At 31.2% G+C, this 19746-nt stretch overlaps 1 protein-coding gene across 4 annotated transcripts in view; it reads left to right on the top strand.

Moving 5' to 3' along the window:
- The window catches only part of LOC134683044 (plexin-A4-like), a 70235-nt gene that overhangs the window by 8836 nt on the left and 41653 nt on the right, over positions 1-19746 (top strand). For 3 of the 4 annotated variants that reach the window (XM_063542096.1, XM_063542070.1, XM_063542080.1), the window contains exon 2: positions 7031-7070. The exons of the other annotated variant lie outside the window; for it this stretch is intronic. The gene's annotated coding sequence lies outside the window, so the exon portion shown is untranslated. The remainder of the gene's footprint in view (positions 1-7030; positions 7071-19746) is intronic. 4 annotated transcript variants of the gene reach the window in all.

The raw sequence follows: 19746 nt of genomic DNA, 5'->3' as shown, positions 1-19746 counted from the left end.
TTCATCATGAAGACTATTAAACATGTTAAATGAGATAGACTGATTGATAGGATTGTATATGATCAGTAAAAAGTATCTACAAATAAGTCATATAAGTCAGCATTGCTGAAATACAATGTAGTCATTTGATTCCTTAAATATTGATAAAAGTTATACAATTGAATGACAATTTTCATCCCTCTATGCATTTAATGGTATTTACCTTAAAATTTGTTTGAAATTAAGATGTAAACTGCAAAAGCAATGATAAAATCTAAATCTACAAATAAGTCAATATGACCTACATTGTCAATCACCTCCTTATAGCTATTATCTCGAGAACCATAATAGATAGACAATAAAAGAGAGAAAACGTGTCATATCAGCAAAAAATATCAGCAAGATATGATCTTCCAGTGCAAGCAATTAAAGTGACGGAAATCGTCAATTGACTCCTTTTTGAAGTTGTAGTACTTGAATAACTAGAATATTTTTTTATATATTTGATGTTCTCCAATTAGATCTGAATAATAAGACCTTATTGACTTTGGGGGATGGACTCCTTAGAAAGAAAAAAACATGCTCATTGTTGAAGGCTGTACACTGACCTATAGCTGTTTATTTCTGAATTATTTGGTCTCATTCAATTGCAATCATACCACATCCTCTTTTTTTTTTTATCTAATAGTTAAATGAAAATTTTAGACCAATTTTTAAGGGTATTTTTTTCTGCAATTATCCTGAAGATTATTATGTGTATAATAGATATATCGAAAATGTAATTCTCTAAAGGAGAAGGTCTGGTAAGGGCCAATTTTGACCTCAAATTTCAGGTTCATCTAATGAAAGATTTTGGACACTTTTTAAATACTTTTAAACTGTCTATTTCAGTTGATTCAATAAGTTTATGTGAAAGATTTTAACTGATTTACTCATTAAAAACGCTGCGATTAAAGCTTTATTATGAAAAATCTATAAAATATGCAAAAAAATGTCACATTTCAGATGGTTTTTATCAAAATAAAAGTTGCCACATCCTTGTTCATCCTCAACCTTTATATATGTTATGTATTCATGTCATCAAATACAACTTACATTTCAATATTAAGAATGAACACAAATGCGGCCACTTTAATTTAAGATGGAAACCGATTTCAGTAATTATACCCCCGCTTAAAAAAAGGGGGGATATACTGTTTGACCTCTGTCTGTCCTTCCGTCAGTCCATCAGTCAGTCCGTCCGTCCCATGAATATTTTTGTCGCATTTTTCTCAGGAACTACAATACAAGGATTTCTGAAATTTGTTTTCAGGGTTTAATTAAGTCAGCTATACCGTGTGATGCGTTTTCAGATTGATCACTTGACAACCCTTCCCTAGATTTTCCATCAAAACATGATGGAATTTTGTGATGGAACAAATGCCATAAAATTCCATCATGTTGATGGAGAATTGGAACAGCTTTCCATCAACTTTCCATCAATGATGGAAAATGGTTGATGGAAATTTGTTGATGGAATTTGTGTTCATGATGGTGGAAAATTGATGGCATAATTTCCACCTGATGGATAATTGATGGCATAATTTCCATCTGATGGATAATTGATGGTATTTTTGCCATCTGATGGATAATTGATGGAATATTTTCAATTACATGTAAAGTGCATGCAAACTTGATGGAGAATTGACCATCAGATGGAATTTGAAAATCTTTTCATATATGGCATTTTCTGTGATGTCATAAAACAATATTTGTTCTCTGTCGTCTATATAGTTAGTCCAGTTACATGTGTGTATCTTTTGGTTCAGTGTCCTATTGGAATCTCTGTCCCTAAAGTTGAATTTAATTTAGTTGATATTGGCAAATTCTGCAAAATAAAAGTAAAAGAATATAGCATATTATAAACATGATAAATTAGAATAAGTTAACATTGTAAAGACATAAAGTAAGGTTATTAGTTATTTGTCATCTGTGTTTATATTAAATGTATAATTAATTGTCAGTCATACCACAATTCTCTAACTTTATAGCAAAATTATTTTATTGGAATTAAGTACTAAATAATTTTATAAAACATTTAAATATTGTTTTAAAATGATACAAAATATGATTCCTGTCTTACACAATTTTATGATATGTATATGCACATTTTTGTGTCATTTGGTCTCTTGTTGATAGTTGTTTCACTGGCAAAATTACCATGTAGAGTATACCACATCTTCTTGATTAATAATTTTTGTAAATCTATGGTCTAAGATTTTTTCTCTTGTCTCTGAAAAGCTAATAAAACATTCTAAATGTCACTTAACTTTGAACTAAAAGAGCATGCACATATATTCAAAATGGTGGAAATTCTAATACACTGTACTTTCCAAAAGATTTAATCCAGAACATGTGTACACACTAAATCTTCCTAAATCCAAGAGACAATTATGTCATCAGAAGAATACATCTGCACTTTTCAATCCCAGTCAATAGAATTAATAAGAACAATTTGATCTAAATCAATTGTAAAATTCATAATTTGTTAATGACAGAAGACATCTTTGCTTCTTGTCTGCATTTGTGATGCGTTTTCAGACAGAGATGGGTCCGACTACTTTCAATGTAATTGATTAAATTACAATTACTTTGTCATTTGTACGATTAAATTAAATTAATGATTACATCATTTCTGAAAGTGTCTGATTAAATTAATGATTACATTGGCAAAGTAATCATGATTACATCTGATTACAATGAATTAAAAAAAATTAAAAAAATTGCATAATGTGAATGAATAAACCTTTATTATATAATTATAGCATTTTTTAGAAAGCATTGTGTTTGCTATATTATAAAATGATAACTTCAAACTTCATTTATTTAATAAACCTCAAAAGTTCACTTCATACATACATAAACATTGTGTCACTGGTTATGTCGACCCATTGAACAAGTTTTTACCATACATATTGTCCTACAGCTATACTCAGTTGGTAATTGCAATAAAAACAAACCTTAATTGGTTTCCTACCTGTCAATTCAAAGCGGCGTTTTCATTTGCGCCGATTTTTTCTTTCATTTGCGCCGATTTTTTTTACAGGTAAATAACAGGTAAATTACAGGTGAAATAATTTAAGAAGATGTGGTATGAGTGCCAATGTTACAACTCTCCATCCCACTAATGTTATTTTCATTTATCATTAAAGACATATTCTGTTAGCCAGTTGTACGTACATATGTTATGAATTGTCAATCATAACATGTATATAACTGCTGTCTCCTGCTAAAAATCAAGAAGTAAAAACCTAAGATAAAAGCACTTTGTTTATACTAAAATGACGAATTAAAAATATATGTACAGCATTCAAATCCATAAAAACGGAATACATTCAAATCATAAATCTGTTCTTTCCGAGTATGTATAGGCAACACATCTTTCTTATGATTTCGTCTCTTCTATATTTGACGTAATTGTCTATAAAGAAGGCCATCTTTTCTTTGTCTGACATACGTACTGGTGGGGGCATTTCTAGAGATCGCATTTTCACACAAGGAAGCTATCAAACCAAGAGTTCCAAATGGTGAAGTTGAATTCATCCCTTCGTTAATTTTATGGACGCCATCACGAATTGGTTGACCGTTATGCCGAATGTGTACTTGTACGTTACATCTAAGAATGTATGACATTTGTCATCAGAAGGAGCGGAGCGTCAGGCAATGTCAATTGTGAAGCAGTCATCGATTTCATTTAGGGAAAGGAATGGTAAGCCGAAACATTGGGATAGCTGGGATTTACCAATTGCAATGTCACTTGATTTGTCTTTATACTCTCTGCTCAGCCAATGTAAAAGTATGAACTTATCTGTAACTTACCTGTAAATCCAATTAGAAAAAAAAAAAAATCGGCGCAAATGAAAAAATGAAATCGGCGCAAATGAAAGAATGAAAAATTTAAAAATCGGCGCAAATGTCATACGCCCATTCAAAGTTGACAAAAATCACAACATTAACAAAAGATTATAATTAAGGATTAAAAGAAAAGTATTACTTGAATATAACAGTTATTATCAAATATATATGTACATCTTTAAATTGTGAATATATGTACAATATCTTTTACTAAGGCCAGAAACATACAATTGTATTATCTGTCTCTTTTTAGGCTATTGATGACTTTTCAATACTGTAACAGTTTATTTTTTACTGAAGTATACCAATCTAGCTTTCACATGTTCAATATAAATTGAATAAGAATAACAAAATGTTTCCTTTATTGAACATAAACACAGTTAAAGATTTTTTTTCATTGTAATCAGAATGTAATCATAAAGTAATCAGGATTACAGGGTATTTTTAAAAGTAATTGATTAAATTAAATTACATGTAATCAGATTTTTGGCTGATTAATGATTACAATTATTACTTGAAAAATTGTAATCAATAATCAACAGCTGATTGACGATTACTATTACAATTACCCCAACTCTGTTTTCAGATTGATCACTTGACAACTTCCTGTTTACCGAACACTTGTATGATTTTACACATGATAGCCAAGTTGAAAATTTTCGTCACATTTTTCTTCGGAACTAAAATACAAGGATTTCTGAAATTTGGTTTCAGGATTTATATAAGTCAGCTATACTGTGTGATGCGGTTTTCAGATTCATCACTCGACAACTTCCTGTTTACCGAACACTTGCATATTTTTACACTATTAATATTATCCACTTGCGGCGGGGGTATCATCAGTGAGCAGTAGCTTGCAGTTTATCTTGTTTAGCATGACTTAATGATGCTAGTACCAGGGTTCTTGCTAAGAATTTTTGAAGGTGAGTTCAGGGACTCGTCATTTTTAGCCATGATGAGTCCAACAGCAAGAAGAAAATATTTTATAGCAATATTATGTAATATTTTAGTCTCCATTCAGATCACTTTTAAACTTTTGCTATAAAATGATGATATTTGTGTTTAATTGTGTTCAGTTGGGGCAATATGCGCAATTGTTTTTCCATAGGCCGTAATGGTAACGTTTTCTTCTGTTGCTCAGCCCATATTGTAAAATTGTATATATGTATGATGGCTTGTTTCGAAGCTGAGACATTTTTACATATGTGGTTAAATTTTCGGGGTACGAAGTGTGATTCATTTTTCCGTAATTTAGCAAACCCTGAGTATCCTTTTGCGATGTGGCTCCTCATGGTAAAAAATTCCATTTTTAACACAATAAGTTCTTTGAAATTTTAATACTTTGAACACATTTAATAGCTCCATGGTTTTTACACATTTATTCTGTGTTCCCTTACTTTCTAAATTAACACTAATGGTTCAGCTCAGTCATTCGTTTATCATAGAAATGTGTCAAATATCACTACACAGAGATTTTTTGTTTACACGTGACTTTTGTGTTCCTCATTTCAAGGCGCATTGGGGGTATTGTCCCAGTTGACACAAAATATTTCAATTTTGATGCATCTGTGGACTCATCAGTTTTGAAGATGGTGAGTCCAGACAGATTTTGATGAGTCCAGGACTCATGGACTCGCCTTAGTGAGAACCCTGAAGTACTCGATATATTTGCATGGTATTTAAAAAAAAAGCCCATATTTAAGTAGCAGAAGCATTCTACTTCACAATAAATAACTAAAGTTTACATTTTAATAATTTTGTAAAACTGCTATATTTTGGGGCCAAAAAGAGTTCTTACTAGTGCCAATGTTGCTTATTGCTAAGGTTTTGAATGATACATAATTTTGTACCAGGTGACCAATTCAGGGTCCTGGGAGCCTCTAGTTTTAGTTTCTACAGTATAATTTTTTTTGTGGCTATCTTACTTGCTATCCATTTGCCAGATATTATTTGCAGCTACTTCAGTTAATTCAACACCCTGTTACAAAGTACTAGCAGTTGCCTATAATTCAGTTAATTCTACCTCCCTGCTACCAAGCTATGGGGTTTGCCAATGTTTCAGTTAATCCCCCCTAACTGCTTTGAAGTAATTATAGACCTAAGGGGACTGGGTTGCTAATTATTTCAGCCCCCCCCCCCCCCCCCCCCTCAAACTGCTATGAAGTAAATGGCCTAAGGGGTTGGCAATTATTTGACCCCCTCCCCCTTGCTACTAATCATAGTGGTTGATTCATTTAGATTAACCACCTTGATTATGTGGATCCAGCCATTTTAAAAAGGGGTTCCCCCCTTGATCCTCCACTCACTGCTGCTGCAAAGTATCTATGATTCTGTTTAATCAATCCACCCTGCAAAAATGTAATAGTGGTTGCCTATAACTATGAATCAGTTAGATTAAACCCACTGTTATGAAAGGATGAGGGTAAATAATGATTTCTGTCAATTTTGTCATGGGAGTAATAACTGAAGAACCTTTCTTGTAATCTGAATCAAAACGTTATCCTCCATTGAGGTGTAGAGCCATTGGTACTAAATTTCAGACAGTGATGTAGGGGCACTTTATAGCTTATTGTTTGATGAGAGCCAAGGCTCTGTTTGAAGGCCATACTTTAACCTATAATTATTTGCTTTTGCAGATTGTGACTTGGATGAAGAGTTGTCTCATTGGCACCACTCATACCACATCATCTTATATCTATTAAACACAATTAAGGCACAATTTTACATTGTTTCAAATAACATCCCTTTTTCAACTTTAATGATATGATGACTCAAATCTGCTTTTACAAAATCTCATGAAATCTTTACATAATAAGATCAATACTAGGACTGTGTCAGTGCTATGACAAATTGTGAAGTAGTTACAGAGGAAAAAATGATACACATGATATATTTATGACATGCATTTACTCAACAACTGCTTTAATGTTGCAGAGCTAAAAATCTGGTTTAACCTTGAAAGATAAAGTAATGTATTTGCGAAAGAGATGAACAAGACAAAATGCTATTATTTTGATATAAAAATCCCATTATTTTTATTAAAAGAGATCACATTATCATATTTAAAATTGGCGGGACAGCTTCTCAATAAACAATTACATTTTATATCTTTTTTAAAGGTAGTTACTAATTTAAAGTATTATTTATTTATTTGCAGATGTTTATTGTTAATCGACTCAGGAGATTGTCACCCTAAGGTAAGGTGCAACAATAAATTAATAACAACATTAATCAATACTATCGCCCCAGACTCCTGTATGACTAATATCGTGATTCATTTCATATTGGAAACAAATCCGGGTGAGTTAAATTATACTTTTTTTCCACATAAAAATAAATTTCCATACAATTATTCTTTAAATTATTGATTTGAATCTGAAATACTGATTTTAGGATAAAATATAAATTTTGAAAATCCAGAAATGTTATTAATGATAAAATGATATTGTGTATTTTGATAAATTTCAGTTTAAGAATTCTGTTTCCAATAAAATTGCAGCATCATCTTGCCATGTTAAATATATCTGATTATTGATTTCACATTTTATAATATATATATATTATTAATAAGTCATTTTGACAAAAGTCCCTTTGATGTGTTTAAAGTTACACAAGGATTTGCACTTTTAATAGAAATATGAGTAAAATAGCAAGAGTTATAGGGTTCATGTCAATGTGACATTGTATTCAAATAATAGGGTCAAGAAATTAATAATATGTTGTGGTTCTAGATTATAAAATTAATATTTGTAAGGGTCATACTATTACATGTGTAATCAAACAGAAAAAGTTGGTGGTTGTCTCAATGACAATCATACCACATCTTATTTTTATACTGAACATGTTCAAGGTGTCAAATGCAAGAAGTTTTTACTGACGAAAATGAATCCTGTTTCAAGACTCAAGTCAACTCATACCCTTCGGCTGTTATTTACTCTTTGGTTCAGGGTTGTTGTCTCTTTGACTTATTCCCCATTTCCGTTTACCAAGAGGAAGTCTGAAATTTTCTATTTTCAATCATCATTTATTTTCGAGTCTTCATCTTTTGTTGAAAAAGCGAAACATATAGCAATCCTACATTCTGTCGGCAGCGTGAAGTTTTTGAAATTTTAATAACTTTGTTTAACTATCCTGTATTTCACCAAACTTGAACAGAAGCTTGTTTATGATTATAAGATAATATCAAAAAGTAAATTTTGAAGAAAAAAAATCCATTTTTTTTCCTATTTTACTTATAAATGGACTTAATCTGCCATTTAACATTACATTCACTCTGTTGTTCAAGTTTTTAAAATTTTTAACTTTCTTAACTGTCTTGGATTTGTACCAAACTTGGACAGAAGTTTGTTTCTGATTAAAAGCTAGTTTTAAGAAGGAAAGTTTGTTCCAGTTTTTCTGTATTTTATTTATAAGTGAACATTTTCCGGACTAAAAGGCATATATCCCTAAATAAGCAGCACGCCTGTTTTTTTGGGGTAGTAGAATAGATGTACGTTTCAAGGTGCTTTTTATTTATAATAAAAAAACAATCCTCGCCAAAAAAACGGCAGTGTGTGGCTTATTAAGGGATTTGCTTTTTAGTCCAGAAAATACGGTACTTATTAAGTTTGACTCATAAAATGAAATTCTTGCAATTTTGCTACATATATACATATTCTTCTTTTCTTCTAAGAAATAAAACACTGTTTGAATTTTTAACCCATATTTTTACACCTTAGTTTTTCACTTAACAGAAAGCATAACACTTTTGATTTAGATGATGTTAATATAAGAGAGTAAGTCATATGTACCGATGGCTGTCAATGTCAAAATAATTAATGTCCAATATAAGTTGTTTCTGTTACACTGGTAACCATCTGGGATAAGTTTTCTTCTTGTATCAAAAGATATCATCAAAAAACACAAAGTAGATTGAATGTTAGTATTCCTTTGTACATAGACATGTGATGTGATATCACAAATTTCATCTTATAATATAATTAACACTTAAGTGTGCTAACAATTAGGCCATTATTGAAAAAAAAAATTATATTTGCTGATACACATTTTTTTGGGAGCGGGAAGGTAGTTATTGGGGGCAGGGTTTATATTCTATGTCCCAACTATTTTTTTGTGAGATGTAAAAAAAACAAAAATACTGAACTACAAAGGAAATTTTAAAAAAAGTTAAATAACAAAAATACTCTAAATAAATCTAAGTTTGGGATGTTTTTATTCATTTCTTATTTTTATATATTTATGCTACATACCATATAATTATGATTTATAATCAAACGTTTTGCTTGTTTTTCTATGCATTGGTGACACATGTTCATGAGAAGCAATGAGATGCTGTCATGCGTTTTATGAAATCTATAAATGGAATGCTTTTGATTGTTGTCAGCCATAGCGCCCAGATTCCTATGAAACATACATGTAATGTAATTACATCTGCTTAAAAATTCCTTGTTATTTAAAAAAAATATGCTCTTCAGTTTATTTTGTGGTAATCGAACAATTTCAGTTTACTATAGAATCTGTTTGATCCGTTTTTGACAAATGTTCCTCTCTTAAACAAGACATACATTTACGCATTCCTCATATATTTCTACCTTTTAAACTTGGTCTGTTTGTAATGAAAGCCTTTGAAAATGTTAGTAACAACCCAAGATGAGCTTACAAAGGTTATAAACTGAGATAATAAGGATATCTTTATTGCTGTGTGATGTAAGAAATATTACTGCAAGTCAATAGATCTTCTATGCTTTACTGGAAATAAATTAGCATGAAAGTTTCTAATGTGCTCTACACAGGAACTCTACTTCAAATATTAGATGTTTTTATATAAAGCCCAATGATTTTCGTTCTCTAGGCATGATGTGGTTAGAAATTGCATAATTTTCTGAAGACATTCATTTGTGTGTAATGAGTATTTTTAATCTGTGTAATTATGGAAACATTTGCTGTTCAAAGCTATTCTTTTTTTGGGGAGCATGAATTGTTTTTATTTACATATTCTTACTGTATTATTTTGTTCATATGGCCCAGTTTTGGAAGGGGGTAGAACTCTGTATGATACAGTATGACATATGCTGAGAATACCAGTACATGTATAATGTATAGGTATGGCCAGTCTTCGTCATACATATCCTCTCACTGATTTGAATACTAACAAACCCAATTGATGATATTTACATCTCTTACAGTCCTTAGAATTGTCATTGGTTTTAAACTGCCCTACTCTAAAAGTGATGGCTATTCATCTGTCTTGTCTGTCTATAGTCCAATAATTATACCCCCGCTTTATACCCCTGCTTTAAAAAAGGGGGGTATACTGTTTAACCTCTGTCTGTCCTTCCGTCAGTCAGTCCGTCCGTCCCATGGATATTTTTCGTCGCATTTTTCTGAGGAACTACAATACAAGGATTTCTGAAATTTGGTTTCAGGGTTTATCTAAGTCAGCTATACTGTGTGATGCGTTTTCACAGATTGATCACTTGACAACTTCCTGTTTACCGAACACTTGTATGATTTTACACATGATAGCCAAGTTGAAAATTTTCGTCACACTTTTCTCAGGAACTACAATACAAGGATTTCTGAATTTGGTTTCAGGATTTATATAAGTCAGCTATACCGTGTGATGCGTTTTCAGATTCATCACTCGACAACTTCCTGTTTACCAAACACTTGCATATTTTTACACTATTAATATTATCCACTTGCAGAGGGGGTATCAACAGTGAGCAGTAGCTCACAGTTTCACTTGTTGTATATTATTTGCCTGAAAAAGATTATATGACGGGGGGGGTCACCAGACCTTGACATCATTTTCATGGATCATTGATAAAAAGAAGTGTGTGTGATACCTATTGTAAGAAATTCTGTAAGAAGTCCAATGATCTCCTGTCATTAGTTAAATAGCCCCTTCTGTGACATGGGTTATTATTTGGTCAGTGTAGTTTGATATCAGAGACTTTTATCATTATACCTAAATCAGTGTGTACATTCTGGTTTCAGATTATTTTGTTTTGCTATAAATAAACATTCAGCTTTGATAAAAATGTTATTCTTTGAAAATTAATAGGACAAAAACTTTAAAGGAAAGGTTAAATCAATCACTATTTAAATTTCTGATCAACTCAAAATTGAAATAATATTCTTTTATCAAAGTAAATAAACTAGCCATGACAAAAACTCATATTGACTGACTTATGTATTCAATAAGTTGGAAAATATTTTATTAATTTGTACTTATGAACATTATAACCCTTGATAACAGTTGAGGAGTTCCTCAGACCACATAATTATCATATTCAATGTATGTGTAGTTAATAAATTGATACTTTTATGAGCCATTTATTTTAATGTCCTCTCTATAAAGCTGTACATCTTACTTATAAGTGGTATGTTCACCAAACAACATTAGACTCATAAAATATTATATCTGCTATGATCAAGAAAACCTGACCAGACAGTCAGAGTAGAGTTTGAAAACTGCATGTACAGATCCTAATAGTTATTTAAGCACATCAAACAGACGGAGAATTCTGTATTAAAGTGATTGTGATTACGTAAGAAGATCTGAGAGAAGTTCAGTTCGTTACGATTTATACTGTAAGTTATAACATACATTTAGGTTCTCAGATGCCAGGAAGCCATTTGTTTCTCTTTAAAAAGTCATTTTATTTTTTAACTGTTTTGAATAAGATACTTTCTGCATGTAGTCTTTTGCATTGATAAGTTAGTAACTGTTTTGTCTTCCTGTAAAGAATTGGCCATTCATATGTCTGTAGTGCCATTGTAGTACCATTAATTAATTCCTGTTTAAAGTCTCTGTCTTTGACATGATATTATTTTAGTGTTGTACTTTCTTGCTGAACTGGAATACAGATCTATATCTGCTGCTAACACAACTGTACTAATATCCCTTTGTCTGGCATTCTGTGACATTTGTCACAGGTGAGAAAAAATAAAGATGTTAAAAGGTCTACATATGATTGGAACAAAAGCAACTGAGATTATTAAAGATACCAATCTTTTAAAGTTGAATTCTAGGCGCACATTAAGTCTTCAGAAGATTCAACAGTGATGCTTAAGTATAAAAAGTTAAAAGGCCAAATTAAGTACAAAGTTGAAGAGCATCGAGGTCCTTAAATTTTAAAATATTTTATATGCCTTTATAGCTGTTGTAGAAAATCCTTAGTAATTTGAACTATTCAAAGTTTTGTAAACAGTTAATTTATATTTATTACCATAACAATGATAATTCATGTCAACTCAGTAATGGTGACAGTGTACATACAATATGTAATTCTCCAATTCACCCAAATTTGACATGCCAGATCACAAGGTAACAGTTTTGATAATGATAATTAACATGATAATCTAGGTCTGTACACATTACTCTGAGTTTTGAATAGCAAGTCTTTGCATTTACTCTTGCATGCAAAAGGCTTGATTGAAATACAATAAATACCAGTTTTAAAGTCTTTTGCAGTGAGATTTAACCTATGATATACACCCTTAACAGTCTATGAACTAAGCCCAAGAATTTGCATCAAAATGATGTTGAATAAAAAGTGAACTTATCTCCTGCACCACTTAAAAAACACCATATTTTCAAATTAAGCTGTCACATCAATTATATTCGGCGTTTTGCATTTGCGCCGATCTGCACTTCATTTGCGCTGATTTTTTCTTTCATTTGCGCCGATTTTTTCTTTCATTTGCGCCGATTTTTTTACAGGTAAATTACAGGTGAATAGATATAAGAAGATGTGATATGAGTGCCAATGAGAGAACTCTCCATCCAAGTCATGTTATTTTTCATTTAACATTATAGACCTCTTCCATTAGCCACTTGTACAAATTTATGAATTGTCAATCATAACATGTATATAACTGTTGTCCCCTGCTCACAGTGGGGAAGTGGAATAAGGCCTACAAGATACATCTCCAGACATTTTCCCTGACCGTAACCGTAGTTCTTTAGCCTCTGTCTTTCGGACATCTGCCACATATTTATGCTCGATCTGTGTTTTGACAATAAAATCCGTGGTGACTCTGGCTTTACACAGTTTATAGTACAATAGTAAGATTTGTTGTTATATTTCATTTTATATTGTCATTATCTTCCGATATGTATGGCTCTTGATGATTAAAGAATTGTCTCCTCGGCTCGTTTCAGTGTGCAATATGTCTATCAATGAAGTTGCAGAAAAATATGAATCAAAATTATCTTAAACATAAATGAAAAACATTTAGAACAAAATTTTACCAATGGTATAGTACATGTATAAGTATTAATTTACCTGTAAATCTAATTAGGAGCAAATAAAAAATCGGCGCAAATGAAAAAATGAAATCGGCGCGAATGAAAAAATTTAAAATCGGCGCAAATGTCATACGCCCATTATATTATGTTAGTTCACAGACACCACATGGCTTCTCTCTCAATTTATAGGTGACAATTGTTGCAAGATTATAGGGATAAAAATGAAATACACAATACCAATCAAGAAAAGTTTTTTTTTTCATTATAAATATGTGATTTTGATTTTTTCACAAATTTATTTTTTTCAATAAATTGCAAGATTAAAATAATTTAATAACCATATTTAAAAATAATTAGTTTTCAAATAAATCTTGAAAGGCAGAATACATCAAAGAATATTCCCAAATTTTATTTTTTTTAAATTTAGAAAAAAGGGGGGAGGGTCAACCCCAAATGTGCCTGTGCATTTTCCTAAAACTTTCAAAGTTTTACAATTTTGTGTTTAAAACATCTGTTAGTTAAGTAATATTATCGGTCGCCTTATCAGTATGAAATGACAGATTTATAGCACTACTTAACCATTTTATAATTGAGAGAAGATATGAAATTTTCACTTTCTTGTGCATGGATCTAGGGGCATACTGTAAAACATGGTATGGTACGATGGTATGGTATGTGTTATGGTATGATGGTATGGTACAAATACCATCATACCATGGTATGCATGAATGGTACCATGGTATGGTATGATGGTATGGTACAAATTACTATACCATGGTACGAATTACTATACCATGGTACAAATTATTATATCATGGTATAATTTGATGGTATGAAGCATGGTATGTTTTTTTGAAGTAGGAAATTTAGAAAAATCTAAAATATGATTTTTTTTAGTTGTTGATATTATGTACATATATCTGTTTTATTTATGAAAATAAAACTTTACAAAATAAATAGCTATAGATGTAGACAAACCAAACTTACGTAATGCTGTGAACAGAGAACAAGAAAAAAATCAATTTAAATATATCAGATAAGTTAAGTTAAGGTGAGATAGATAGATATAATGTCCTGTTCTGACAGGTTGAAATGGCTGTCAATTATTCTTTGAAATTTTTGGAAGTACTGCATATCTTATGATTATAATCTAGATAATGTACATTCAAAGATTCATCGGTACATCACTTTCACACATCGCAAATGGATTTCATTACATTCCGCATCAAAATAAGCAACAGTGTCCAATACTGTACACACACTAATAAACACGCATATAGTCCAATACTATATGTGGACAAAACAGTCTGAGCGGACAAAATATCAAAACTAAATACAGTTGAATAGTAATGTAACACAACTTCAATGAATCTACAAGTTCTCCCAAGATATGCTAAAATGTGTCCAAAATAACAAAATCCTTTTTAAAGTTTCATATTGTATGGGTCATTTCTTGCCTTCAATTCTCATTAACACTTAAACATTTTTATACCTTTATCTCCAAATATTCTCCAACTCTTTGTTTACAAAAATAAAACATATAAATCAAATAAAAGTATTGACTACGTGACCTAGAGAACATGCTATGTTAATCTTATAGCAGGATAGCCATTTGACTTAATGACTTTAACAGACGATAATCAAAATGTTAAATATGACAAAATTAATTACAGTGGACAAAATAACACTAGTACAGCAATAAAAAAAAAAATAGCAATAAAATAGTCCTTTAATTGAACAAAAGTTTTAGTCATGGCAGATTATATTCTTACTTACTACAACTAATCACCAACCAAATTGTTTTCTTCCACATGATAGTTTTACTATGTGGCAAGGAAAGGACAAGAATAAATCAAGATTTCCACAATTTTAATTTTTGCTTACAACTGTATGAAGTTCTAAACTTGCTTAACGTATGTCAATATCCTAACTTAAAAGAACTGACTCCGCTTTTAAATGTGTGTGGGCAATACTTTTCTAAATTAATTGTTTTGATTCTAAATGTCTTGAAAAAATTCAAGCAATGAATATTTTGTTTACATTGTTTTTTCAACAAATACTCTTGTTCCTGTTTCTTATTGAAAAAAAGAGAGTTTGTTTTGCATAGGTCAAGAAAGAAATATAAGAAAAGCAGTTAATTAATAAAATTCTGTTTAAGAATAGGTTTATAGACTTTTCTAAATTTCCTACTTCGAAAAACCATACCATGCTTCATACCATCAAGTTAAACCATGGTATAAAAATTTGTACCGTGGTATAGTAATTTGTACCATACCATCATACCATACCATGGTACCATTCATGAATACCATGGTACCATTCATGCATACCATGGTATGATGGTATTCATACCATACCACCATACCATACCACATACCATACCATCGTACCATACCATGTTTTACAGTATGCCGGATCTAGGAGTGTTAAGATGAAAATACTAGAAAAAAAACACTGACAGGTCTTGTAAGTTAGTAGCACCACTGTCCCAGGTTAGAAGGAGGGATTGGCACCAACTACCCTGTCACATTAATTAGAACATGCCTGTCCCAAGTCATTGGTTATTGTTGTTGTTCAATGTTGCTTCATATGACCATCACATTTGTTTCTCAATGATTGTTTTGAACATAAAACTTAATGTCAGTTTTCCAGTTTTACATTTGTTATGGTGGGGCGGTTTATAGCTTTCTATGTACTTTTTCAGCATTTTGACAATTGATTGGTGTTTAACACCACTTTCAACATTTTTGGCTATATCATGGCAGTCAGTTTGTATAGGTGAAGGAAGCCAGAGAATACTCAGAAAGTACCACTGACCTTAAAATGCTTTGAGAGGAAAACTGACAATGGGGGCCAGATTGGAGTCCAGTTTATTGCCATGTCTAAGACTCAAGGTGTTGTTGACTGTCTTAAGCAATATGTTAGATAAACTACTTGGGACTACTGACAGCCTCTAGACCCCTTTCAAGGATTGACAGATATCTGTACAATATATTGAGTTTTAAATCATCCCAAATCTAAAACAAATCCTTAGAGATTCAGTGCACTACTGTATTTTAGTTGGTCATTGATAACTCAGTTGGTTCTGCTAGTTTAAGTTGTTTAATCCCATACCATTCCTCATTTTATGGCATACTGTAAAACATGGTATGGTACGATGGTATGGTATGTGGTATGGTATGGTGGTATGGTATGAATACCATCATACCATGGTATGCATGAATGGTACCATGGTATTCATGAATGGTACCATGGTATGGTATGATGGTATGGTACAAATTACTATACCACGGTACAAATTTTTATACCATGGTTTAACTTGATGGTATGAAGCATGGTATGGTTTTTCGAAGTAGGAAATTTAGAAAAGTCTATAAACCTATTCTTAAACAGAATTTTATTAATTAACTGCTTTTCTTATATTTCTTTCTTGACCTATGCAAAACAAACTCTCTTTTTTTCAATAAGAAACAGGAACAAGAGTATTTGTTGAAAAAACAATGTAAACAAAATATTCATTGCTTGAATTTTTTCAAGACATTTAGAATCAAAACAATTAATTTAGAAAAGTATTGCCCACACACATTTAAAAGCGGAGTCAGTTCTTTTAAGTTAGGATATTGACATACGCTAAGCAAGTTTAGAACTTCATACAGTTGTAAGCAAAAATTAAAATTGTGGAAATCTTGATTTATTCTTGTCCTTTCCTTGCCACATAGTAAAACTATCATGTGGAAGAAAACAATTTGGTTGGTGATTAGTTGTAGTAAGTAAGAATATAATCTGCCATGACTAAAACTTTTGTTCAATTAAAGGACTATTTTATTGCTATTTTTTTTTTTATTGCTGTACTAGTGTTATTTTGTCCACTGTAATTAATTTTGTCATATTTAACATTTTGATTATCGTCTGTTAAAGTCATTAAGTCAAATGGCTATCCTGCTATAAGATTAACATAGCATGTTCTCTAGGTCACGTAGTCAATACTTTTATTTGATTTATATGTTTTATTTTTGTAAACAAAGAGTTGGAGAATATTTGGAGATAAAGGTATAAAAATGTTTAAGTGTTAATGAGAATTGAAGGCAAGAAATGACCCATACAATATGAAACTTTAAAAAGGATTTTGTTATTTTGGACACATTTTAGCATATCTTGGGAGAACTTGTAGATTCATTGAAGTTGTGTTACATTACTATTCAACTGTATTTAGTTTTGATATTTTGTCCGCTCAGACTGTTTTGTCCACATATAGTATTGGACTATATGCGTGTTTATTAGTGTGTGTACAGTATTGGACACTGTTGCTTATTTTGATGCGGAATGTAATGAAATCCATTTGCGATGTGTGAAAGTGATGTACCGATGAATCTTTGAATGTACATTATCTAGATTATAATCATAAGATATGCAGTACTTCCAAAAATTTCAAAGAATAATTGACAGCCATTTCAACCTGTCAGAACAGGACATTATATCTATCTATCTCACCTTAACTTAACTTATCTGATATATTTAAATTGATTTTTTTCTTGTTCTCTGTTCACAGCATTACGTAAGTTTGGTTTGTCTACATCTATAGCTATTTATTTTGTAAAGTTTTATTTTCATAAATAAAACAGATATATGTACATAATATCAACAACTAAAAAAAATCATATTTTAGATTTTTCTAAATTTCCTACTTCAAAAAAACATACCATGCTTCATACCATCAAATTATACCATGATATAATAATTTGTACCATGGTATAGTAATTCGTACCATGGTATAGTAATTTGTACCATACCATCATACCATACCATGGTACCATTCATGCATACCATGGTATGATGGTATTTGTACCATACCATCATACCATAACACATACCATACCATCGTACCATACCATGTTTTACAGTATGCCTCATTTTATTGCATTCCTTCAAATTCTTTTTGATAACTGTATACATTTTTGATATGTACCAATGTTTCAATTAGAATACACACACAAAATAATATATATCTAGCTGTGTGAAAGTCATTAGCTTTGCCTCCTGACATCAAAGACGAAGAGATAGTTTGTATTTACTGATCTTTGATTAGGTACTGATGGTTTGCAGATGGTTTCTTCAACAAAAATGTGTCAAGTCGTCTGTAATCATATTTTCATAATCCATTCTTATTTCCTCATCAAATCGCAATTAGTTGCTTATTTCAGTGAGAGGCTCTCATTTAGGTGTTCATTAAAAAATAATTTAGTTGTCATGGATAATCCGTTTTTTAACAACTTTGTCCAAATTGTTTGTTTATTGAGCCTCCATTTGGTGTTATCAAATTGACGTCTGCTTTAGCTTTCCTGTCAATAGCTGCTAGTGTTTATGTTTGTCAAAAGATATGTTTTATGTTGGAACATTTATTTGCAAAAGCAGTTCGATTCATGTAAATATTATGACTATAAGAGCTTACAGACATACTTCATTGTCAGTAGACATTTTCATCAGTTGGCTTTTATGCCCTGCCGTTCTCACTGTGACTTTAAGATGAAGCACAGCAATAAAAACGATGTTATTTGTGTTTCCTTGGGTTGGTTGTGATTTTACAAGAAGAATTTCATCCCAATTATTTGATAAAACAGGCCAACAGTTTTTGAAAGTTTGAATGTCAAGAGAAATGTTTTTGTACTTTTGGAAATATTTTATATTTATTTATTGTATAACAACTGTAGTATTGACTCTACTACTTGTTACTTTAATGGAAGCAGTTTGTAACAGTGATTTTGATTGGACATGTTGAATTCAATTTTTCCTGGAATCCACGATTAAGTACAATTCCGTACAAACATTTTCATATTATTATGCAAAATATTTAAAAACCATCACTATAGCAACTGATTTAATGTTAAGAAAGCAGAGAATAGATTTGCTATGATGAAAGGAAATTTTATTGAAACAATTTTATAATTTTAAACATTTTCCTGACTTATTACATAATATTTACTAGTGTTAGTACCTTGAAGAACCTTGTAATTACAGAGATAAACAGGTGTTCAAATGATTAAAAACAAAAAATACATGTAACTATTAAAATAAAGATATTTCAAGATTGTTGTAATGGCTGCAAATGCTTGTAATAAAATAGATAGTTTATTTCCCCCTAAATGATGCAGTTAGCTGGTTAAAAATATTTGCTTTAAAATAACGACTTTAGTTGGACCACTCAGGGTTGTCGCTTTCGGTTAAAGTTGACCAAGAATTTACCCCAAAAAATACAATTTTCTTAGATTGAAGAGCATGTAGAGCATGTAGAGTATGCTGAAATTTGGGAATCAATCGAGGTAAAAAAAAATCTGTCAAAATCAGCAACTATATGACAATAAATTCACAAAATATAGATAGACCATCAGTGGTAGAGTTGATTGGAATCTTCAAGTTTTAAGTCATCTGGACTTCTGTCAAACAGGCAACAACGCTGGCTAAAGAGGGGCACCTTTTTGGTGGGGTGTGATCTTAAAACATATGCAGCCACATCTATCAGAATGGGAAAATCTTATGCCTTGTTTAGAAAGTTTTCCTCATAAATTTCAATCCTTGCAACAACTCTTTGAGAGGTCTGCACCAGTTGGAAGGCAAATCTG

Source organism: Mytilus trossulus, chromosome 1 (genome assembly GCF_036588685.1).
Source record: "Mytilus trossulus isolate FHL-02 chromosome 1, PNRI_Mtr1.1.1.hap1, whole genome shotgun sequence".
NCBI classification, from domain to species: Eukaryota; Metazoa; Mollusca; class Bivalvia; order Mytilida; family Mytilidae; genus Mytilus; species Mytilus trossulus.
Note: the sequence above shows the minus strand (reverse complement) of the source record. Positions and strands in the feature narration are given on the sequence as shown.